The sequence below is a fragment of the Protopterus annectens genome, chromosome 4.part1, assembly GCF_019279795.1.
Source record: "Protopterus annectens isolate FY-2018-M chromosome 4.part1, PAN1.0, whole genome shotgun sequence".
Lineage (NCBI taxonomy): Eukaryota > Metazoa > Chordata > Ceratodontiformes > Protopteridae > Protopterus > Protopterus annectens.
In genome coordinates, this window is record NC_056734.1 from 900478261 (window position 1) to 900506043 (window position 27783).

Consider the following 27783-nt stretch of genomic DNA (forward strand, 5'->3'; position numbering starts at 1 on the left):
TGTTCACACATGGCCATGGAGGATGGCCAGAAACATGTAGCCACACAGTAGTTGTGATGTGTATACACCCTGTTGCACATTGTCCACACATGGTCCAACTATAGCCTTAGTTGACTGATTATATAGTTGATGTGGAACACTGGACATCCTAAACGCATATGCACAGCTAGTGGAGGTGTCACTTAATTCGACCATATAAGATGTGTTGAACGTCACAACTGTGTCATAGCATGACAGTAATCACCTGTATAGCTTCCACAGACATTGACACCACATCAGGCCACAAATACCGTACATTTCCCTTGCTGCTGCAGGACATCACTGTCAGCCATGCACCTCGTGTGTGTGGTACATTAATGTCATGTGGGACAAAGTGTATTTACAAGTCTGCCATGTGTGGACATGGTTGCCAGGCAGCTAAGACTTTGTAGTAGTTGTGCAGGGGTGTCATCCGTAGGTCTTCCAGTGACCTGTTACATGACACAGCATGGTTTGGTGTGTATACACCTCAGCAACGTGGGTCACAATCCACAGTTATGTAATTTGTATGCACGCAGTTATGGCTATACACTGTGTGCGTATTACACACTGTATAGCACTGTAGACGCCTCATGATGCCATGCAATGGCACAGTGTCTGTACTTCACACTGTATAGCAATGTAGATGCCTCACACTACCCTTCAATGCTCATGCACATTTGCTAAAAGTGCATTCTATCTGTAGGGCATACAGACAACACTGCAATGTGATACCCATTACAACGCTGTTCATGTGTCAGGACACCATTGTGTCAGACATATATGCATGTCAATGCACACATCAGCAGATTACATGTCAAGGTCACTTCAGCCATTTGTACTGTTAACCTTTCCTGGTCCACATGGTGTATCACAGGGATGCATGCTTACTACCATGATTGTGTGGACTGCATGGCTACTGATATGACACCTGCTTGCTGTTGTGTGCAACCCAGGGAGGTATGCTAACTACCACTATTAATGTCTGAGCTGCATGCCGTCTGCTGTATCACATACATGCTGCATGCCATCTGCTACTGATATGACACCTGCTTGCTGTTGTGTGCAACCCAGGGAGGTATGCTAACTTCCACTATTAATGTCTGAGCTGCATGCCGTCTGCTGTATCACATGCATGCTGCATGCCGTCTGTCAAATCACATGCATGGTGTGTCTGTGTGTCTGTGTGTCTATTGTAATGTAGAGTCTTTCTTTGCATTCACAGGTGATGTAGGTGCATTACCCTCCTGCGGTCCATCTGATGTTAGTGTCCCCACAGATACTAGCAGTGATGAACATATGCATGAGGTACAGGCAGGGTTGTCAGGGGCTGAATCTGTGCCAGTGGTTGCCATCCCAGCTATGTTCCCCTCTTCCCTGCACACAGTTCTCATGCCAACACATACCCCATCACCAGTGGCCATAGAAGAAGGACAGTCAGCGTGTGTTAGCTCGGAACAGGAACGTGTGGTGGCTACAGAAGGTGTGTCTCCACACCATGGTGTCAGTGTAATGACTGCAGATGTGCCACACAGGCATGTGGCCAGTGCTGCTCATAGGAGGACCTCTGGCAGACATGCACCTGCAGGACAGAGCGCAGCAGCTGGTGTCACCAGACGCATGTTCCAGACTGTAATGGCAGCACAGGCACGTGCTGAACAGCAGAACAATGAAGGGCAGAGGCTTCAGAGGGCTGCTATCCATACTCTAAATGACAACATCCAGGCATTGGCAAATGCTCAGCAGCAGATTGCTGATGTTCTGGACAGGTGATTGGGTGACATGGTTGAAATCCTTGACCATGGCATGGCAATCCACGAGCGTGAGCTGTTTGTGCTGGAACATCTGGTAGGAGTGAGGCATAGGCCACGTGGACGTAGGCCAGCTACACCACCAAGTGCAGGTCAGCGTGAATGAGCCACCTCACATGCCCGCTCCCATAGTGCTGGTAGCAGTAGCAGTGCAGCTGGTGCTGCGCTGTCCACACCAGGACACAGCAGGCCATGTGGACGTGGCCCTGGATGTTCCCAGCGGGGACACGGTTCCAGTGGACAAGTGTCATCGGACAGTAGCCAATCTGTACCTCCGCCTGGTAGTGCCCGTGCAACCCCTGGCAGGCACAGTTCACATGGCCGTGGCCAGACACAGTGAGCTGTACATCCTGGTCTGTACAATCTGGTGCTGCCAATAATACCCCTGTGTAGGCCTGACAAAAGGCAGAACCATGTGCACACATACACGCGCACAGCAGAAACATCTGTAGGGCACCACAACACCCACATGCATAACGACTACACATGTCCAGTCAGATCACCGGACCTTACCCACACACATGATGTAATTCACTGGTGCAGCCTATGCCCCTGGCAAACATTATCACCCTGTGCATATGATGATGCCTGTGCTGCATCTCTGTCATCCACACCATTGGTGCAGGGACATGCTCATATGGTCTGATGCACAGGGTGAACAGAATAGTGGGATAAGTGGATATGACATTAGTTGTGTACTGTTGACACGCACCAGACATACCATGTAGTAAGGTTTATAATGCATTGTTATATGTTTACAGTATCTGTCTTGGTAACAATGGTAACAGCATGTTGGTAATTATGCCCTGCTTCCCTCCTTAAGGTCTAATTGCATGCGCCATTATGTTACAGTGTTTGCAGTTGGAGTGCATTATTGTATATTCACAGTATGTGTCTTGGTAACAGCAGTAACAGCATGTTGGTAATGATGCCCTGCTTCCCTCCTTAAGGTCTACTTGCATGTGCCAATAAGTAGCAGTGTTTGCAGTTTCACATGTGTAAATGTGGAGTACTCATAGGCATGTATGGCAATACCAGCATGCTATACGTAGCTTCAACCTCACTGTTAGAAAGGCTACCATTCCACAGATGTCCACACATCTACTGATCCAGAAGCATGTGGGCTGTTTAATAGGCTACAGTGGCTAGAGACGTGACATCCATACCAGGTCACATCATAGGTATGTTGACATGGTGCAGGGGGTTTACACAGCGGTCTGGCTGATGATAACGTTAGAGGCCACTTGATAGCATGAGGCCTCACTGTGTAGCAGTAATACCCTGTCACATTACAGGATGAGAACACACACAGACATACACAGAAACACACAGTAGCATGCCCACACTCAAGGGGTCAACAACACTATAACACACACTCGATAGTGTTGAGGTGAGGACCCCTGCCTATGTGGTAATCACCCTCATGACATGACACAGAGAATGAACATGTACAGGTAGCCAGTAAGGCTGAGACCGATGGCATCAACAGGGTAGTAGACTGCATCACCATGAGGGGTTAGGGATCCTGTCTGTTCTGTATGGTAGCATACACCCACACTCACATGCACACACACACACACACACACACACACACACACACACACACACACACACACACTGTGGAGTCCACAAATGTCATTCATATACAGATAGCTGACATGTGTGTGATACACACACCACCCCTGCCTACATCATGCTTTCCACACTGCAGTATGTACAGATCTCTACAAGAGTGTACAGGGGTGTGTAACAATTGGGATGTATTCCCCACCATACGTGGCATATATGGTCACACAAGCAAACACACATGGCAGTACTGTGAATGATACACCTGCTATATGATGATACATCTGACAGACATGCAGCAGTATTGGCCGCATTATGTGTACCAACACTACCTTCGGCAATGGTGCTGCTATATGCACATGGGAGGATGTAAGTGTTACAGGTGTCAAGTGACTTACAGTCAGTAACACCCTGACCACTGTGTAAGTTGTATGTCTTCACTGTCAAGTAACAGTAACATAGCGTACTTTTTGCACATGTAATGGTAGGATGGCTTGTGACACACCTTTGAGCCGTCTTCGGCAAACATCCATCTGCAAAGGTGGATCACCACTTTATGTACACACATCCATCCATACCTGATGTACATCCTACCGTACTGTCAGTATTTCACTATATACAGGTGTCAATGATGGGGCTGGATTGCAACTGCATGTTGTAGTTAGGCACAGATAAATTACATACATCAGCTACTGCACATGCATGGTATCTGCATGCACACCACTACATGTACATGTGTGTTGGTCCTACATGCCTGTCTTGTAGCCATATTTGTATGCATTGCAATTGGTGGACATGTGTGATGACATACATAACACATGGACTGTTGTATGATATGATGGTTTTCATGGGCAACTAGTACAGAGGGAATGCTACCTCGGGCAACATTGCTACCTTATGTACTGTTAGCATTCAACAGCCATGGACCTACCTTCCATGTGCATGCGTGTGATTGCTGTAGCCACTTGTCTGCACGGAGGACAGAAAAAGCTATGCTATGTACATATGTGTTGTGTGTGTGTGTGTGTGGTCCATGTACATATCCACTGTGATTACATGTATGTCATATCCAAACATGTGTGTTCTTTGGTGTACAGCGACAGTCATCTGTTGCAGCTGTGTAAGACCCAGGGCCCCTGTTATGTGTAGAGCCGACCTGGTTATGAACAGTGGTATCATTGCATTGCATAACACATGATGGAACCCTGTCAGTATATGTCTGGTCTGCACAGTTACTGTAGACCTATGTACAGTCCACTGGTCATGAGTCACATGTTGTCGTGGTAATGTATGGATGTGTGTCGCTGGTCCAAGGACATGGTGATGTCTGAGGGCTACATAGTAGAATGCAGCATTTACCTCTGTGATCTGCACCTGAGACATCTGTGATGGCTCTTGAGTGTGTACTGGTCAGTACATGTGAGTGGCCTTCATGTACATGGGGACAATAACACCATACTGTGCCCTTCCATGTTTAGAATCCGTGTGCATGCAAGACAGCCCTTTGCTACTACTAAGTGTGTGAGCATGCCCAGTACGCCGTTGTGTAGATGGACACACAGTACATGTAGATGGACACACAGTACATTCCAAACTGTGCCCTTCCATATTTAGAATCAGTGTGCATGCAAGACAGCCCTTCGCTTCTACTAAGTGTGTGAGCATGCCCAGTACGCCATTGTGTAGATGGACACACAGTACATTCCAAACGGACGTGTGATACTGTGTGAGCATGCCCAGTGACACCTTGTGGCGGTTATGTACCTCTGTGTATAGGCATGGCTATTGACATCCTGTATAGCGATGGTGGTCATCCAGGCAACAGATGTCCATACCCCATGTCAGGATGGATTCCTACATTGAACACACTGGTTGACTGTCTTGAAGGGTGTACTGTCTGTGGCATGTCTCATATCTATGTAGTGTTGTAATAGTGCTCCGTAGATAGGCAGCTGTCCCGCTCACACCACTGCCGTGTGTTTGTCTACGTCTACCTTGGAACAGTAATATGCTTTTAGACTGCTCACTCACTATACATTCCCTATTGGTGTCTTTGCTTTTGCGGATGATGTCATCCACCTAGACGTATGCCTCTGGGAGTGCTGTGTTCCAGAAATCTCGGTAGCGTGTTTTGTAACTGCGTAATGCTGTAGTGTGATAAGGTAGTTAGGTGTATGTTCGACTCCCAGCCCTGCCAAGTGTGTGTGTGTGTGTGTGTTTCCAGCTGCCTGGAGACAGAGTAATACTTTTAGACGGCTCACTCCCCATACATTCCCTATCGGCATCTTTGCCTTTGTGGATGATGTCATCCACCTAGAAGTATGCCTCTGGGAGTGCTGTGTTCTAGTAATCTCGGTAGCGCATTCTGTAACTGCGTAATGCTGCAGTGTGATAAGGTAGTTAGGTGTATGTTTGACTCCCAGCCCTGCCAAGTGTGTGTGTGTGTGTGTGTGTGTGTGTGTGTGTGTGTGTGTGTGTGTGTTTCCAGCTGCCTGGGAACAGAGTAATGCTTTTAGACAGCTCACTCCCCATACATTCCCTATCAGCGTCTTTGCCTTTGCGGATGATGTCATCCACCTAGAAGTATGCCTCTGGGAGTGCTGTGTTCCAGTAATCTCAGTAGCGCATTCTGTAACCGTGTAATGCTGTAGTGTGATAAAGTAGTTAGGTGTATGTTCAACTCCCAGCCCTGCCAAGTGTGTGTGTGTGTGTGTGTGTGTGTGTGTGTGTGTGTGTGTGTGTCCAGCTGCCTGGGGACTGAGTAATGCTTTTAGATGGCTCACTCCCCATACATTCCCTATCGGCGTCTTTGCCTTTGCGGATGATGTCATCCACCTAGATGTATGCCTGTGGGAGTGCGGTGATGGTGGAACTCGGTAGCGCGTTCTGTTACTGCATAATGCTGTAGTGTGGTAGACTAGACAAGTAGGTGCTCGATTCCAGGGCATGGCAGGTGTGTGTGTTTGGCAGTTATGCCGTATGTGTTGGTATCTGTGGGTGGCTAGCTGCGGGATGTGTTCAGTGTGTTTTGTTGCTGACCTATATAATGTCCACAGCCCGCATATTCTGCCAAGACACTGGGTTGTCAACACATACATTTGTCAATAGGTCTGGTGAGTAACTGTGAGCAGCCCTACTCTTACCCTTGATACGGTCTGACCCATGTGACGCAACAAAACACACGTGCCTTGATAGTAACAACACTACATGATGCAGGTGGCACATGTAGTTTCCTTTTCATTCCTGTCTAATGCTTTGCTGTTATGTGGTCCGCTGTTGTATATAAATGCTATATCTACGTATGTGTGTACATGTATATGTGTGTATGTATGTATATATATATATATATATATATATATATATATATATATATATATATATATATATCCATGTATATATGTATACAAATAATATATATGATATATGTAGATACAGAGGTGGACATAGATGTGAACATATATGTCTGGGTACATCAGCACTATTGAATGTTTGTTCTGGATGATCTGTACGTGATAACCTGGGATCTATGTATATCTGCCATGGCATGGTGGTAATGCACATCATCTGCAGTGTGCAGGGTCACGGGTTGTAGTCGTGTAGACACCGTTTATTTTGTTGCTGGGAAGACCGTGGGACATTGAATATGGTGATAGTAAGGCACCTGTTGCCAGTTGTGTACGGATCTGAGCGACACTTAGCAGTGGTTATTAATTTGGAGGTTCGGTATGGGTCATATAACTATTCATTAGAAGACTATACTATGCAGATGAGGTTGACAATAGTGTATCCCATTTATCACCAGGGTGTGATGCAGGTCCCTGGAGTGTATGTGTGTAGTCAGCCAGGTGCAGGTCTCGAATATAGTTGACAGCATGGGAGGGGGGGTCAGGCATACTGTAAGTACATTGTAGAACTGTGCCTCAGGAGTGCTCCTGCCTTAGCATGCCTAAGCTAGGAATGTGTCTATATCTGCCTGGTGACATTGGGAGGGATGACAGCAGTGGTGGGGTAGTCAGGGTGTACAGGCTGCACAAACAGGTGTTGATCAGCACAATCAGCAGATGACATGGCCAGCCCACACCTGAACAGTATGGTAATGTGAGCAAGCAGCATACACACAGGTTTCGTCCGCACTCTACACCACCAGTGTATACCTGCGGGGACATTTCACAACACAGTCCAACCAAATAAGAAGGACTGCAGCAGGCAATATATACCAACATGTGCAGGAGGCTGGGGCAGTGAGGATGTGTATGCTGCCGAACAACCCTTACTGGGGTGATATAAGACTTTATAGACCCAGGGTGACTTACCAGGGGCTACATGGGCTGGGTATGGTGGAGCACTATGGGGTGGACAGAGACCTCCTACAGCGGCTTGTTGACCTGTGCCTGCCACACCTGACACATCAAACAGGCCGAGGGAAACACATCACAGTGGATACCACGCTATGTGTTGGCCTAGGTGTACTAGCCACAGGTACCTCACACAGCACAACTGGGGATATCATGGGTATCTCACAGGCATCTGCATCCAGAGTATTGCACCAGTTCACAGATGCTATGTCAACACATGCTAGTGAGCACGTACATGTCCTCAACACACATGATTAGAAGACCAGCAATATGCATTAGTTCAACCACATGGATGACTACCCTGGGGTACTGGGTGCTATAGCCTGCACACACATACACATCGAAGCACCACCCGGTGAGCGGGGTAGGGCCTACAGTCACTGCAGGGGCATACCCTCCAGCAGCTAGGCCATATGCGATGGCCAGGGCATGAGATTGAATGTATGTGCTGTCTGCCCTGGAAGCTATGGTGATTCCGATATATGGCTTCTGACACAGCTGTACCACACCAATGCCAATATGAACATCCCCTACAGTCTCCTAGTGGGGGATGCTGGGTAAACACTGGTGTCGTGGCTGATGACACCCATCAGCAATGCACACACACCTGAACACTCACACTATAATGAGGCGGATGCACAGGCAAGACATATACTTGTGCATGTGTTTGGGATGCTCAGTTCATGGTTCTGGTATCTGGACACATCCGGTGGAGCTCTGCAGTATTCACTAGCTACATGCATACAAGTTGTTATGGTATTTGCTATGCTACACAATCTTATCCTGCAGTAAATGTTGCAGCAGGAACAACATGGGGCAGGGCCACACAGCCCAAAACCACTGCCAAGGTCTGTACAGGCACAGTGTGACTTGGTGAAGGAACTACCTGAGCAGGGCACAGTCGGCGAAAGCCCGTGCACAGTATGACCTGCCCTTGGCAAAGAGGCAACACAAGGCATATGCACTGACACAGTAGGTACCCACAGATTTCCCCTCTCTGACCTGCACACAGTACAATGGATGCCAAACATGACACTACCTGTGCTCGGCCATGTATAGGAGGTGCACTGTGTGCATCCGACATAGGCAGCCCTCCAGCACCATCCTCAAGTACAGAACACACCCAGGGTATGTCTACTGACCTAACAATTGGCAGTTGTATTTGAATGTGTATTTACCCATTGCTATGGTATGTATGTGAGCATACAAGTGACTGTGGTTGCCGAATGTTAGGGCAGCAGACAGTACACATCCATAGTGGCACCATGACCTCTGTAGCACATACGGGGGTCACAATGGTAGCCAGTAGTACACAGGGTGTCCTAACCCACTGCAGATTATGGGCTGACGATCATGTGTGTCCGTACAGCCCACACATGTTCCATGCAGCTGGACAGATGTGGACCAATACAGACAAATGATATACAATGGCCTATGGATATGCCCAATGAATGACCCCAACCCCCTAAGACACACACAGACTACAGCAGGCCAGGCAGTTTGATGTAGGTTGTGTAAGCTAGGACGTCCAACACCACTGTGCTGGTATTTAAAGCTGGGAACTGACGTACACTGGTATCCCTCCAACCAGCAATTTAGGTAGGTCCACACACTGACATGGAGTACCGGCATACCAGTACAGTAGCGGCAGATGTGTACAACTGTCGGTTGTGCCCCCCCCTTCAAACCTACACATGTGAGAGTCATGTGCGCCACCCATGGTGCTGTGTAGGACTGTGGTTGTGGTTGGATGTTCCCCACGCTATGCAGACATGTAGCAACTGTCAATGCCACATGACCATTAGCTACCCTGCAGACACAGCATGACACCTGTCTGTGTAGAACGGAGGGGTCAGCAACACAGTACTAACTATCTGGACATGTGACACATGCAATACAGTTGACCATACTTGGCATGCTCACACACTGAAACACAGGATGGCCAGCCATGCATACACCAGTTGTCTGGACACATCTGCCAGTACACTGCTATACTGTTGGATGACTGCGCTGTATGGTGTGTGTGTGGTCTATTGTCTGTACATATGCCATGGTCTATTGTTAATTCACATGAGCTATGTGCGCAGGATACTGCTACCAACACATGAATAGGGCGGTTCTTTGTTTGCGGACAGACCGACGCCTTTGGATACGAACTGGGTAAGGCACATTCCAGCAGGTGGGAGCAGTTGTGCGTGGGTTTGCACAGTGCTAAGCACTGCTGACCTCTGGTCACAGCACCTTATACCCGTTTAGACTCCACATTTCTTTGACAGTGCACAACTGGCATACTGGTAGACAAACACGCTTACAGCCGCTCGCTCACCGACATTTCCGCTTACATTTGTCACTCACGCTGGGTGTGTGCAATCCCTTGTGATGCGTATTACATCGGACTACATGACTACAGTATTGGGTATGTGTAACCATTTTTCGACAGCAGGCGTTCGACTGTACGGACTCGGCGGCCTGTCCAGTGACGTAATCATATTATATGTGTGTTCCTCATATGATCTGCTCCCATCTGCCTGTTATGGGAACCGATACTCTGCAATGCTGACATGTGACTATGATTTTGTTAACGCAGCTATCAGCCGAATCATGCTACCGCATATCTACTGTACGTTTTCCACCTTTCAGATTGCACGACGGGAGACTGTAGGAGTGACACCTTTCCCACTTTGCATGGGACAGTCCCTCATTAGGCATATCTCATGTGACATTACCAGACCTCTCCACCAATCGGGGACACATTTCTACAGAATTAGGGACAGGTCAAGAAAAAATCAGGGACACTTTTACAAAAGTAGTGCTATTAACTTGAAACATTGACAGAATCAGAGCATATGACTTAATACACATTTTCTGAAGTAAAAGTAGTTTATAACTCTTACTTATTGTCATTAGTCATTAAGTGTAATTCACCACCTTTCCTTCAACAGTCACTAATTTTAGGAGGGATTAAGAGGGACAGAGTTAAACTTTCAGTCAAACTCAAGGACGTACCTGAAATTCAGGGACAGTTGAGAGGTATGGACAATACTCTAGCCATTGCAACTGTCCTGATTAGGGGACATTCTCATGTTGTACGTGTCTGTACTGGTTGCTTGTTACAGGTCTTGTATACCTGACACGTTGATATGTTATATGTGGTAGCATAATCAACGTTACTGCTGCTAGACTACGCTTTGATTTGTGCCGATATGTATATTTCTGTATTATGCATGGCTGTAGGTATGTTCTGCCCTGGTATGTCTGACATTTCTACAGAGCAGGTTCCACTTTGGCCATTCAGAATGGTGGCGGCCCTATAGACCCTATATGTAGAGCTATCACATGTGTCACGGCAACACATACCCACAACCAGTAGTAAACGGACGACTTCCAAGGTTTGCATACGTTAAGGTTATTCATGTAGCATTATAATTGATAATACTGTTTCCTATTACATGTAGCTGTTTCTGATACAACAAATTAATTTCTGACACCACTACACACACTATATAGCCTCCATTCCTGAACTCACAGGCCATGTGCCATAACTGTCATTTTGCAGGACACAACTGCCCAGACAGGTGTGTCCCTCACAGGCATACAGGTGTTGAACCACTTCTATTATGCTATCATCTACCTAAGGTGGTCAGCAAATTATGCACTTTCCATCAGTAGCAGAACTCACATACCAATGGGTGTGAATGAACACTGTATCAGGAACAATGCATAATACCCTGTGGGACACATTTAGACAATTGGTTCTATTAACCAGACACATTTACAGTCACAGAGCATATGTATTCATTCACGTTTGTCGAGGTACATGCTGTTTATGACTCATACATGTTGTCATCTCTCATTACCTGTATTCCGCCACCTGTTCACCTAATATCACTAGTTCTGGAAATGTTTAGTTGGACTTTGTTACATTCTGATACATAACTATGGACGTCCATGCTAATCGGGTACACGGCACTGATTTGGTCTCTATGTATTCCCCCGATGGTTTACAGACTATCCAGTAGATGTGCTCTTCAGGTTTGGGAGGTGTAGGCATATGCTATGCCCACATAGGAATATTAATGACTTCCACTGGGCGGGCCTACTACATCTCTGCCAACCAGCACCTGCACACTTAAGCCCATTATTGCATACCCATGGTCCACCTACCTGGCACCCCTCTACAGCAGTCATGACAAATACTTACTGCGAGCACAGCTGGGGTATGAGCACACCCCTACACATTGCCCACTGCTGCCATCTCGGGACACATGTCATACGTTTTGTCAACCCATGTATTATCACACTTGCACAACCTACTGTTCCATGTACACCTACATCCTGCTCATATTAGTGTCAGCAGATTCACACGTACCCTGAATTTTTGGGGTCCCGCAAGGGACACCGTTATCCATGTTTAAAGTGTAGACCTTGCAGATCTCTCCCACTGGTACTTTCCTACTGGTGTTTTGGACAGCAGCAGTCTATTGATCTGTATTGCCTGTCTGTATGTCTGTCTGGCCTAGCTGGGTGATGTAGGGGGTACAACGTTTATTTATTGGACCTCCCAGTCACATATGCCCGGGCTGTAAATATGTTACCCCTAATTTCTGTGAAGTAACCTATTTATGTACATGTGTATATCTACACTGACATATATATTTTGTTTTGTGTGTATGTGTATATATCAATACCTGTTGTTTGTGTGTATATATATATATATATATATATATATATATATATATATATATATATCCGTAGTATATCCTTGTGTGTGTATATATATATCTGTATCAATATATATGTGTATATAAATTAATATAGATATATGTATATATACGTTTTTATCTATATATACATCTGTGTGTCCATTAACCTATACATTTTCCAGACATGGACACTTACACATGGGTTATTGGGTTTTATCTCTGCTTCAACAGCATACTATTGCCTTAGTCATTATGACGCCGACACTTCATTCCGGTAAACTTGTGATCATTATATTGCACATTATACAGCGGACATATGTCACAGGTTTTTCATGTCTGGGGTGCCACTGCTAACTGGGATGTGATACAGTGTCATTCGACCTATTACTCATATGCGCAGCCTATTATTCCTGCTACTGTGTTTGTTTCTGTGCACATTCATATTATTACTGTTGATAGGATGAGTGTTTGTGTTACTGTGACTGTACATCAACATATTGATGTCTTCATGTAGTTGTGTCTTTCTGCTTTTCCAGTTTGGGGTTGTCACAGCAGAACTCCGTTCCTCTCATGGGTGGCGTATAGGTTTTACATGCCGGGCTGCCAGCCCTGACGCACAACGTCCGACAACGATACGGCCATTCATGCATGCCTCCACGCAAATGACACTCTATCTGGGAATCGCACCTACGTACTAGCTGACCTCCATGGGCTGCTCCATTGCACCTGGCGCAACATACCCTAGCACTCCTGTGTCCATAATCGCATATCCATAGTTTCTCCTGCACACCCGTGTTGAGTTTCCACGCATAACAGCCATTATACACCTGATATCACAGCCATGACACACCTATACACATTGCCCTCTCATGAGCGTTGGGGCCCTACACAGATTTTGTAACGCCTCGTGTATTCACAGGCTCACCATCCATTCATATTTGCACATACGTGCCTTTCCTGGTGTTATGGATTATGAACGATTTGTGGGTTACAAGTGTAGGTGGTCGCAACATGTACTACATTCCGTCTGTTTACAATGTTGACGTGGCACTTCAACAATGTTATGGCCACTGGTATAACCCTGCCTCTGGTGTGAAGAGCGGTGCTCTACTCACACTTGTGCAGCTTTATCTGACATACGCTGCGAGCACTTTATAATTCCTTACTTGCTCTGGATTCCCTTCACAACCCTTATGTTTGCTTTCGTCTTTCGGCGTTCCTTACATCTATATATATATATATATATATATATATATATATATATATATATATATATATATATATATATATATATATATATATATATATATATATATATATATATATATATATATATATATATATATATATATATATGTATATATATATATATATATATATATATATATATATATATATATATATATATATATATATATATATATATATATATATATATATATATATATATATATATATATATATATATATATATATATATATATATATATATATATATATATATATATATATATATATATATATATATATATATATATATATATATATATATATATATATATATATATATATATATATATATATATATATATATATATGTGTATATATATATATATACATATATATAAATATATATATATATATATATATATATATATATATATATATATATATATATATATATATAGAGAGAGATAATTGCATATTTCTGTTATGTCTGGATATTTATCTATACACACATCTATCTATTTATCTATATATATAAAAGTTACAGCTGTACAAGACAACATACATTTGCTATACTAATAGCTGCGTACACCCACGCAGGCGCACTTGCATCTACTTATTCTGAGTTACATATGTTTACTGGCACTTCTTTGGGATTACATGTGCCTTATTCCTTATGAAAGTACCACTTTGATTGATGAAATCCGGTTAACGGACCCATGCGAACGCAGTCACCTTTACATGTATAAATGTTGGCTTTAGAGTACAAGAGGCATTCATTACACAGTTAATATGTGCTATAGTTGTACTTGAACCGGGAATGCCTTTACGTTAGGTGGATGCTGTAAACACTACACTATTGTTGTTCATCATCATCATCATCATCATCCTTTTTCCCATTTACAAGGGGACGGGGTATCGTATTAACTGTCGCCAACTCTCTCGATTCAGTGCCACTCTCCTGCCTTCTTCAACACTTATGCCTGACTGTCGCAGATCTTCTTTCACACCATCCATCCACCTCTTTGCTGGATGCCCTCGCTTCCTCTTACCTTCTTCCTGTCTGTCCCAAATCTCCCTCACCAGATTGTCTTCTGCTTTTCTGCACATGTGCCCATACCATCGTAATCTTTTCTCTTTGATCTTTTCTGCAATTGGAGCTACTTTGGCTGCTGCTCTTATGTCCTCATTTCTTCGCCTGTCCTGCAGTGTGCATCCTACCACCTTTCTCAGGCACTTCATTTCCATCACCTCTAGCTTCTTCAACTGTTCTGCCTTTACTGCCCAGGTTTCTGTACCATACAGTAGTACTGGTCGCACCACTGTCTTGTACACCTTACTTTTCAGCTTCTTTGGCATTCTTCTGTTATAGACTACACCTGATACTCTATGCCAGTTGGCTGCAGCCCCTCTGATTCTAGCTTTGACCTCTTCATTCAGACTACCCTTCTCCTCAACCACCCCTCCCAGATACTTGAAGCTGTTTACCTGTTCCACTATCTTCCCATCTATCTCTATTCTCAGCTTCTTTTGATTTCCCCAATCTGCTGCCATTACCACTGTCTCATCTGTGCTTAGTTTCATCCCATGTGCCTTCAGATTTGCATTCCATTCTCCTATCCTTTGCTGAAGTTCTAGATCAGAGTCTGCCTGTACTGCCACATCATCTGCATACAGCAGCTTTGTTGCTCTGACCCCTCCAACCTGTTTGCTGATGTAGTCCATTACCAGTATGAACAGCAGTGGGCTCAGAGCTGAACCCTGGTGTACACTCACTCCCGCTGGGAACCCCTCAGTGAGGCCAAACACTGTCCGTACTTGAGTCACTGGGTCCTTGTACATAGCCTGTACTAATTCTACCAATGTTTCTGGGACTTCAAACCACCGCAGTACTGCCCAGATCAGCTTTCTTGGGACCTTGTCATATGCTTTCTCCAAGTCTAGGAAAGCCCAGTTTGACTCTCTCCTCTTCTCTAGTTTCTTCTCAAGTATCTGTCTCAATGCAAACATTGGGTCAGTTGTGCTGCATCCTGATCTGAATCCGAACTGTTCATCTCCCATCTTACATTTTACTATTCTGCATATCCATTTATCAATCACCCTCTCCAGAACTTTCATGCAATGTGGTAGGAATCTGATGCCTCTGTACTGTCCACAGTTGTGGATGTCCCCTTTGTTCTTGTACACTGGCATGAGTATGCTTATTCTACAGTCATCTGGGATATGCCTTTCTCTCCACACTGCAATTAATACCCTCAGGAGCCTTTTCTCCCCTAGCTCACCCAGCATCTTTATCATATCTGCTGTGACCTCATCTGAGCCTGCTGCTTTCCTTGACTTCATTTTCCTTAGTGCTGCTCGTACTTCTTCTAAGCTGGGCTCCTCTTCTACTCTCATTGTAGGCTGTTTCTGGGGCAGTACCACTTCTGTGGGGTTTTCTTCATTCAGGCTGATTTATATGTATACCCATGGTTCATAGCTACTCTGACATACGCCTCACCGCTTCCCTTACACAGCAGGCATCCATTCTCCTGATGGGAAAACCGCAGTACTACACTTAGGACATTCCCTGTTTCCTACTGCTCTGGACCCATGCTGCATGTCTGCTCACTCCAAGGATATTCAGAACTCCTATGCTTATAGTCCTCGCACATACGTGTGTTTGATTGTCAGGGTGTTCATGTGCTGTTCCGGGTTTAGGCTTGGCTGATTGGTGACTAGAACTGTCCTGACCCTGTTCGAATATCAGATGTAGCACATGGACAGAGTTAGTCCAGGTTTTAACTTCCTTCCTGTGTTTATAGACGCAGGTGTTTGGGCACTTCTGACCATATTATTAGGTTGGCGCTACATAATTTAGGACGGGAGTGGTTCCACTACATAATGCAGGTTGGGGGGGTTTCCACGTGTTTCCCTTCCCATTTGACTATTTCATTCATTTATAGATACAATGAATAGTATTCTGGACATCAGTTATAAATTCACTAGAGGTATGCAATAGTTCTGTCAACAGATGTGACGGTTTGTGTACTTATGTGTACGGACCTCTGTGATACTGGGGCTCTTGTTTCTACAGGGACAAGGCTATGACAACTCAGGGACAATCACGGACACTTCTACTATATTAGAACTATTAACTTGGAATGTGTTGACAGATTCGTAATACTACTACTTTTCTGCAGTTAAATGCATCTATTACTCTTCATTGTTGTAAGTAGTCATTCTCATTCAACACCTTTCCTCCAAAGGTCACTGGCTTTGTGAGTGGTTAAGAGGCTGGCCAGTTATTGTGTGAATGCTCTGACCATTGGTAGCGTTGACATTGTCATATGTACAGGTTGGGATGTATTCTGGGTGCTAAGGTTGCCACCTTTTCAAATGGCCAAGATGGGACATTTTCAGAACACACATCAGATTTTACAGGCCGACACATACCCATGGTCAGTACAAAGGATAGAACTTTACTTATTTGCCTACATAAAAGCCTATTGTTGTAGCGGTTTAGTTGCTTATTCTGTTTCTTGTAACATTTAGGTATTTTAGATACAGAAATAATTTTATGCAACTATTACATAACATATGGGACATAATTATGTCCTACAATCTCAGGACATTTGCCATTTTTAATATTTTTTGTCAGGACACAACTGTCCAAAGAGGGACTGTCCCTCACAAAGTGGGACAGATGGTAACCCTACTGGGGACACCAGATTGTTTGGGCCAACACATAGCCACAGTCAGTGCAGGTTTAGAACATTCATTTGTTTCCTAGCTGTGAGCCTATACCTTTAGCACTTTTGTTGTTTGCCTGTTTCTTGTACGAATTACATTTATTCTATCCTGACGTGACTTCTTTAGGCAACTGTTACATGCAGTATGGTACATAGTTATTTCCTACAATCACAGGACATTTGGCATTGTATCATTGTTGGTCAGGTCACACCTACACAAACATTAATTGTCCCTCACACAGTGGATCAGGGGGTATCCTGTTTATGTCAGTGCCTTCATCACCCTTATACCATGTGTCACTATGCGAATGTGTGCAATATATTCTCTCGCTTATTCGTGTCGGGACACGTGCATCATGGGCAGGTGTTTGATCCTGGGTAGTAGGTTCTGCATGACCATCTAGGGCTGGACAGTCTCGTGCACCACTACTGCACATTCCAACTTGTATCCAGATATCTACAGGACTGGACATCATGTCTTCATACCCATTCTAATGTTTACACAGGTTACTTATCCCATGAGGGATATCCCAAAAATTTAACAAGACCGATACCGAACATTCTTCTGGCGTTACGAAAATGTGCTGGCAGTTTTACATGCAAGGGATACATAGTTTGCAATCCTGAAACTGCCTAGGGTGACACTACCTACTATATATGCGTAGTGGTCACTATGTGTAGATGTGGCTGCACCAAACTAGTAGGCCAAGCATGGCTGGATTTGGTGGACGTTCAGGTATGGGGGTGGGTTGTGTGCTGTGGAGGGGATGCTGGGTAGTCCATTATGCATCCAGGTGTGTTGCATTTGATATGGCCAGTTCCATCAGGACCAATCTGTGGGTATGTGCTGGTGACATGTCTGTACATTTGTATCGAGCATTTTAATATTCAGATGTTTGTGGGATTGTGTTCTATAGTATGGCCTGTCTGGTTGTATTGCAGATGTGTATACATGTTTTTGTGTTTCTTTCTGCTTCACCCGCTGCTCCCTCATACATCTCCGGTTCACCTATTCTGCATACGACACAGTGTCACCTTTGAGGATTATACCATTACCCACCCCCCACACACACATATTCCTGACACTCCATCCATCACTGCTTTGGTTGATGGCCCATGACACGGTCAAGGTAACACATTGCATACCCTACATATGTCAGGTACCTGTATGGTTGTGTGGACTACCCTGCCATGTTTGACTTTCCACATGCAATACCTCACGCACATAGGTACACACCCATACGTAACTTTCATGACATGGTTGGTATAACCGGGTAATACCCATTCAACTGTGACACATCCTGACAAGTTCGGCTTGGACTTTGGCCGACTGTTCTAATCATTGGTAGGTTGCCACCTTTTCCTATGTCCAGGATGGGATATATTCCAGACACATATCTGATTGTACTGGACAACACGTACCCACAGTCAACGCTACTGATAATACTGTTTCTTTCAGCCTACATGTTGCCTTACTGTTGTAGCAGTTTTTATGCTCCTTCTGTTTCGTTTACATGCTTATTCTATTTCCTGTCACATTTGGTATGTGAAATACGGCCATACCTATTGTATGTGACTATTACATGCGTTGTGGGATATAATTCGGTCATATGGTCATTAGATATTTACATTTATTGTGTTTTTTTGTTATGGATACATCTGCCCAGCTGTGTACCCTCCCTCACAATATGGGTCAGCTGGTGACCCTGACCATTGCGCTGGACGTACCTATTGGCGGCACACTAACATATGATGCATTTCACTTCCACTTGGTATAACTAACTACACTGCGTTGGACTATGGGCACACGGTTTTCAATGTCATTTGTTCGCGGGATAGGGATCCGTTATTCCTACTGTGCATTTGTGTTTGCTTCTTCATTTTGTGTTCGCAGGAACTGTCTTGCATGCTTTACATACGTTTCAGTATCCACGGACACTGACAGATGTGATTACTATTGCTTGCAAATTGTTATATGCAAGCATTTTAGGTTGCACGTCGACAGCTGACATTTCCATGCCTCCGTGCGGCACTTCGACACGTCCTATGCACTCGCACTCCTTTCCTATGCACGTGGCTGTGGTGGCAGCGCGCCTTCATTAATATGCATTTGGCGCTACTATGCCATCTTCACGCCGCACGGTCAGCGCAAGCATAACGCCGGCCTTGCGCCGAGCTTCATGAATCCCGGGGTCTTACTTCTAAGAGGTGCAAAGCTATTTGGCATATTTAGAAGAGTTGCACTGAATTAAAATACAGCAGTGTCTAATGGAAGAATTTTTAGAAACTTACAGTTAATTGATGTTAGTAGCTAGCGTAGTAATAAACATTTCAGAGTTAAACTTGGAAAGGTTACGTGTTGCTTTATAAATATGCTGTTTAACTGAATGTATGAGATGTCTAGTCATATAGATTGGGAGAGGATCACTGAAAGAGTCTGACATTGTACCTGTGGTGGAGTACTTGCTAGGGTCTGATGCTAGGATCCAGTCTAATAGGGAATTTGATGCCTCGCTATAATGTGTAGGGCTATTAATTAGTTGTGTGAAACCATATAAGTTTATAATAGATGGAGGGGATTAGAGTTTATGTCCAACCAACTGACATTCACATCACCTAGTAATATTTTTTCTTGTGGAAATGCTATGGATATCCAGTGTAGGATATCTTCCAGTATAGTTGTATTGTCAACAGGAGGGATATAAAGAACATAATACATATTTAATTATAATTGTTTGTTTTGAGAAACACAATAAGAAGCTCTACGGAACTGAATTTTGGTGTTGGTTTGCTGTAAGGGGAAATCTGGTAGGTATTGGGAAATATTTAAGCACTACCACCACCATTCCTCTTTATGCAGTCATTAAGGATGATATTATAGCCAGGAAGTATAGCTTCAGAGTCATTTATGCTAGGTTTAAGACAAGTTTCAGTTACAAGAACATCAGGCTTATGTTGGGTAATCCAGGCATGTAGTTCAGTAGTTTTATTTCTTATACTACTAACGTTTATTGCAGAAAAAATTAAATCACCATGACTGGGGACTGGCTGTTGTTGGGTTACATAAGTGTGTGAGAGAGAATTATCTTTGTGTTGATTCTGAAAGGTGGGGTCAGGATTAGGGTGTATATCTCCTCCTAGAAGGATTTTACTATATTGGAGAATTATGCATGCTTGTGTTTTGGAAAGAATTCTTGTACTTAATTTTGTTTTAGTTTGAGATGAAGTGCAATGAATAAGCCTATATTTGGAATAAAGGTGAGGGACAATATTAAATAGGTGTGGTGCAATGTGTGGAGAGTGTAAAGAGGAAGTATCGATAGATGGTTGGGACAGAGTTGGAGAGATGTTGTGATATATTATTGAGTCATGGTATGATGAAAGATGGCACAGTTATTCAGTTTTCCTGGTATCATAACCTACATAATATGACAACATATTCTTTCTGAGAAAGAAATAAAGAAAGAAAAGTTGAAATGAAATTGTAATGCTGTTTCATTTATTCATTTCACTATTTATATGTAAAATAATAGCTATGAGAAGTTCAATATTCAATTAACCATGCACTGTAATTTTAAGTGCATTTTGATTTCCAGTGTCACAATGGAGCATTCAGAAATTGGCAATATTTAATATAAAATTCTCATTTGTTATATACCAGACCACTGTTATTAGAGAAGAAATTTTGCAAGTCTGCCTGACTTCACTGCTTGTGATCTTCCTCCAATGTATTGTTCTATAACATGTCACTACATATCAGTACAAATTCCAAATCAGCTGTGTGATTTCTTATCACTTCCAGATTTCCACAGCTTTTTATTTCTCCTCTTGAAGGTGTCACAAACTTTCCTGAGACCATGTCAGTTTTTAATAAAAATCATACACATAAATCATAGTTTATACCTTTTTACCACTTACAGGGGAAGTACAGTTCTTCACAACCTGCCTACATCCATATTATTCTCAGCTTCTTCCCTCTGCATTATAGATTCATAGATTCATAGACTGTTACTAGGCTAATGACCCAGGGGGAGGGGCCTTTTTAAGCCTAGCCAAGTTTTCCCAAAAGAATATTGATGTCCTGTAGCCAAATAGGACATTGAGAGCCAGGCATTTATAAACTACCTCTGTCCATAGCAAACATGGGTGCCAAGCCGGTGTAAATTTCCTATTCTACATCCGCTGGTCTAGGATGCTTTTAAATTGGGTAATAGAGAAACTCAGATTCACATGATGGTAGCCAGTTCCAGAGGAGGGGAGTCTCTGGGATTCATATCTGTCTCTCCAGCATGTTCTGTTTAAGTCACAGACAAAATATAGGTCCCTAGACCTTGTATGTTTGGTACTCTTTGACTTACAAATATGTAGGAGATCACAAGTGTGGGGTTTGCTGATGCCTTTTAAGCCAGGCATAGATCACCCCTCAGCAAGCTATAGGAGACTGAGCAGAGGGAAAGGGCTTTAAGACACTTCTCTTAAGGCAGGTTTGTTACGCCTTGTATTATTTTTGTAAGGAACCTCTGGTGTCACTCTAGTTGCTGCATATGCCTGGTCAGGTACATACCAAAGGGAGCATTGTACTCTATGACTGGTCTGATATGGGCAAAGTTCAATGGGATAATGACCTCTTTGGACCTAGATGCCATACCCTTACTTATAAGTTGCACAACATAAAAGGATTTCCGCTACATGGTGGCCGAAGGTAAAGCTACTGTGTACATGTGTACCCAGATCCATAACCACTGGTTCGATTCTTAAGGGTGCATTATCAACATGGTAATTAGCCAGGATGGTTGACTTCCCAAAGGGTACAATTATGCATTTCTTAACATTGGGTTTAAGACCATGACTTTGGCACTGTTTGTTAGTCAGAGATAGCACCTTCTTGAAGAATGTTAGAGTCTACAGGGGAATCAATGATAATTCCCAGCTTGCAATCATCTGGAAACTTAATCAGCCATAAACCTTCAGCATTTGTTTCCATTTCAGAGAAATAGATGCTAAAAAGAAGTGGGCCCAGTACTGAAACCTGGGGACTCTGCTAATGACTGGCCGCATCTATTTTGACCTCCTGGGTCCTATCAATGATCCAGTTGGCTATCCAGTGGGTGATAAAAGGCTTTATACCTAAATTAGTGAAGTTGTCTATAATGCCTGAGTGGGGTATTGTATCAAAAGTTTTGGTCAGGTCGAGGTAAGCTGTGTCCACAGTCTTACCTTCATCCAGTGCTTTGCTGACGCTCTCAAAATAGTCCATCAGATTTAATAGGTGTGACCTTCCTTTAACAAAGCCAGACTGTGATGAGTCCAGCATTTGCAGGTTACCTATGTTCTAATCATATCCATGATGATTCTTTCCATGGCATTACATATAAGGCTGGTTAGATTTATGGGCCAGTAGTTTTCCAGATTAGTAGTTGGACATCCTTTATGCAGAGGAATGACTGTAGCCATCTTCCATTCCTTGGGCACAAAACCTGACTGAAGGCTTCAGTTGAAAAGTGATTCAAGTGGACCAGAGAGGTCATGCTTCTTCCTATTTATTAAACATCCTGGGATGTTATTGGGGCCCATCGATGCAGTGTTTTTGGCCTTGGAAAGTGCATTAATAACCTGTTTTCTAGCAATGGTGGGGGATTGTGTTATGTGGTGTTTCCTTTGGACTATCATGGGAGAGTGGGGGCAGAAATTTGAGTTGAACCTGTCAGCCATAAGGTTGGCAATGGCTTCTGGTTTAGCGGGGGTGATGCCATTTACAATAAGTTCTATTCATTATTGTGTATTTCCTCTGAGGTTACAGATATCACTGTAGAAAGCTTTGTGGTTGTCCTTTGCCTGAGAAACTATTTTTTCTTCAAATATAGCCTCTAAAGTATTAATTAACCCTTTTAGCTGCCTTTTTATCTTGGTCAGGAGGCTTTTAGCATGTGTGGTTTTGTTCCTCCTACACTTGGCCAAGACTTTTTTTTCTTTTGTTGTATAGCTGATTAATATTGTGATTCCACCAGGGTGGCTTGTCGTTTGAGTTTGTCTTATTCTTACTATGAATGGGCACAGCTGACTCTGTACAGCTATCTATATGGTTGTACAGAGGTTTTGTAAATAGCTCAGTGTATGCTATGGTGTTTACTGGGTTTGGGAGTGCTTTGAATTTAGCCAAGGCTTTGCTTAGTAGAAAGTGATTAGCCTGGGAAAACTTCCTAAAGGTTTTTGGTTTCACTGAAACCCCAGATTTAATTTTTATTTCAGGTAATACTGCCTTACAGTCAGACATGATGAGCGAAGATATTACACTGAGTGAGGAACATCACCCCTCCACCCATGTTCGTGAATAAAATGTCAAGGACTTTTGTAGCCATGGTAGGAGAATGGACTGACTGTTCCAGGATGTTGGGTTTGTTCATAAGAAGTGGTGTAGGATTCCCAGTCTATAGAGGGGAAGTTCAGATTCCCATAAATATCACATTGGGTTGAATGATGAGGGACTCTAGTACATTGAGACAGGTAGTATAGGTTTCCTGGGACATGGACGCAGACCTATAGGTTGCGAGGATGTGGTACAACACCTTGTTTATGGTGAGTTGCACATGTATGAGTTCCAGTGGATCATATACTTCAACTACTCTGGATGTGAGACTGGTTTTAATATAGACTTGAGACTCCTCAACCTTTAGTTACCTCCTAATCTTGCACTGCTCGGGTACTCTCAGTGACTTTAAACCATGTCTACATTACTATACAGATGTCTACACTTGCCAGGGAGAGGAAGGCTTGCAGGCAGTGGAGTTTATTGTTAAGACTTCTAGCATTGAGCAGTACCATCTTCAGGTATTCCTTCATAGGTTCAGTTAAGTTGGTAGGTCTATCAGTTTGGACAAGGTGTTTTCCAATATCCAAAAGCCTAGAGGGGATAAGTTCAGACCATCCCTGGCAGAACAGCATGGACCGTCAATGATGTCCTCCCAGGCCATCAAATATTGTTGTCCCCTGGATTGACACCAGAAGCTAAGCTAGTTATTAAAATCAATCATTTTCTGTTGGTAACATGGCCTCATCTTTGGAAAAGGTAGTGTGCTTTTCTCAGTGGTAGGCTCATACCTGTTTGTGACATATAATCAGCAAGCTCAATCATGGCTCACTTCACATACTCAAGGGAGGTATGTCTCAGTTTATTAACACCCACATGGACTATAACAGAGTTATTCTGGTACCTGCGGTTTTAGGACGTGAGTGCCTGTGTAACCTGATAGATCCTAGTCCCAGAAATGTAAATTACAGTGACTCTCTACTTACTCAGTTTGGTGAGGGGAACATCGGTGTGCCTCACTATAAAATCACCAATGATGAAGAGATTTGCCTGTGTACTGGTTTACCTTAAGGACTTAGCAGTGGAGGCATTGCATACAGTGTTACTATATGTAGCTGCGTGTCTTTCTTTAATGGAGTGTTTACACGATGGCTGAGGACCCTGTCTTTGCACTGTGCAGGAGGTCTTAGTGTTTTAGAAGGTTACCTTTAATTGTCTCAGAATAGTAGTTTTATGTGTAGGGTCTTTACCCTGTGCAGTAGGCATGGTGCAAGTGTCACTGACAACCTCTATAGGATTAGTTTTGGTTGTATGCGAGAGCTTTGCCTGCAGTGTTAAAGTGTATTTACACCTCTCACATACTGTCATATACATCAACTGTCCAGATTTTAACAGAATGTCCATTGTTGCCTCTTATTTTTGGTCCATTGCTTTTACAATTTGTGGGTTTCTGGCAAATCATTGAGGATTTAAGTCACTGAATAATACTAAATAATGACAGACATTTGAGCTTACACTTTACATCCTTCAGAAAATATATAATAATGTAAAATTTGTCATTCTAGCAACTTTCTAAGTTTCTAGGAACAATATTTAAAATCTATTCCTATTTATGGGCTTTTGTCCCCTCATTTTTTTCTGGCTTTGTCCAGGTTTTTTGTGCTGAGCGGTTGAGTGGTATGCATATTGTATCTATTTTATTAAGAATAAGTAGGTTGTCAATGTACATGAGGCAATTGCTACAATGCCTCAGATATCCATCTCAATAAGACTTTCCACAGAAAAGGTCATGAAGTGCATATCCATGGCTTCTGATCTACTAGGAATGAATGAGGAAAACTTAAATATTGAACAAGTCAATAAGACAAGAAACTTGATGAACAATGCTCAGCAATGAGCAGACTAGATGTTCTAGTAGTTAAAAATATGTCTAGCTAGAAATGCCACAAGAGTGTAGAGCATAAATCTTCCTAATGTAAAACAACTGGTTTGGAGCCCAAGTGCTAAAACCAGAGCAAAGACACTTAGAATTAAGACACTTAGACTAACAGGCACAATAAGCATTCACCAGCAAATCCTAGCTCAGAAGGGTGGAGGCTACCCTCTCTTCCCAAAAGAGTGTATACCACAAACCTTGTCAATGTAAAATAACTTGTTTGGAGCCCAAGTGCTTAAATCAGAACTAAGACACTTTTAGCAAAACACACACAATAAACCTTCAACCACAATTCCCAACTCAGAAGGGCATAGGCTATCATCCCCTGCCACAAGAGTGTAGACCAGAAACCATCCTAATGTAAAATAACTGGTTTAGTGCCCAAGTGCTTAAATTAGAACAAAGACATTTAGATTAACAGGCACAATAAGCCAGCAATTCCCAGCTCAGAAGGGAGGAGTTCACTATCTCCTACCCAAGAGTGTAGACCACAAACGTTCTTATGTAAGATAACTAGTCTGGGGCCCAAGTGCTTAAACCAGAACTAAGACACTCGACTGTTACATCTCTGATCTTAATTTTTAGTATGAAGATTAAAATTATGTTGCCACAATTTATTTATTTTTTCTCCAAGATGGACAGGTATCTTTCCCTACACCTAATCCTATGACATTTCTTGTTCATTTTTATTAATATTGGCACTTGGCTTCTATATAGTGTGCTTTTCTTTACTTAAGTCATTTTATAATTCAGATATAGAGTGAATACAAATCTGTTTATAGGTTTATATGTAAATATGAGGCTAACTGTTCTTGTGGGCCATTTTAAGCCGAGCTACTTTCCATTTTTGTGATCAAATTAACCTATTGCTTTTGTTTAGAGATCAGCCTTACCCTTCCCATATTTGATAATTATATTTTAGCCCTAATGAAAATGACTGGGATCATACTGTAGATAATTTGAGAGGACCTGTGTATGGAATAAAACATTTAGGAGATGCCTCTGTCCATTAGTAGTACAGGGTCAGTCCTGGGGTAACTTTTCTGTTTCCCATCCATAGATCCAAGTTGCACTTGAATGTGGACAGGGACAACATTTATTTTATGTGGATGGTGAGTTTGTTCCAGAGCAGCAGTATCCTCTGTGAAATATACATGCCCCTCCCAACCATTCTGTTGATGTTGCAGAAGAGGTTTAGATCCCCAGACTGAGTATTTCTGATGCAATGTGACCTCCTGATGTGCAGTAAATTCATCAGTACTGGGTAGGAGGATGACATTCATGACAGACACAGGTCACCTCTTAGCAGTTTGTAAGATACTGAATATAGTGGCAGGGCTTTAAGTTGTCCCCTGTAGAATAAGTTGTTAAGGCCTTGTATCATTTAGGACTGTCTGTGGGCAATCCAGTGATTGTGTATGTCTGGACAGATACATGTCAAAGGGGACATTATATTCAATGACTGGCCTAATGAGGGTTGAGTAAAGGAGGATAATTGCATCCCTAGATCTAGACACAATCCCTTGTTTATAAACTGTGCAATATAGAAGCACTTTTTTACAAAGATGTACACATGTTGGTCAAAAGTCAGATCACTATCCACATAAGTTCCCATATCCTGAGCAATTGGGTCAACTCCTAGAGACATACTGTCAATGTGGTAGTTCTCAGGAGTAGATAACTTCCCAAAGAATATAATAATGCATTTTTGGCATTTAGATTCAGCCCGTGATTTTGGCACCAGTTATTTATTTGAGAAATACTTTCCTGTAGGATGGCTAAGACATTTGGGGATTCAATGACGGCATCTAGCTTGCAGTTATCTGAAAACGTAGTCAGGCAGAGCCTTTTGGAATTTGTTTTCACTTCAAAAAAGTAGATTCGAAACAGAAGTCCCAGCACAGAAACCCGGGGGAACTCCACTGGTGACTAGTCTCTATCTGGAGGTAACTTACCCTATCTTGATTTCTTAAATCTTATATGTGAGCCAATTGGGAATTCAGAGGAAGACATAGGGGTTTATTCCCAGTTTATTTAGCTTACCTACTATGCACGAGGGGGGAATCATGTCAAAGCTTCGGCCAGGTCGAGGTATGCACTGTGTACTATTCTGCCTTCAAACATTGCTT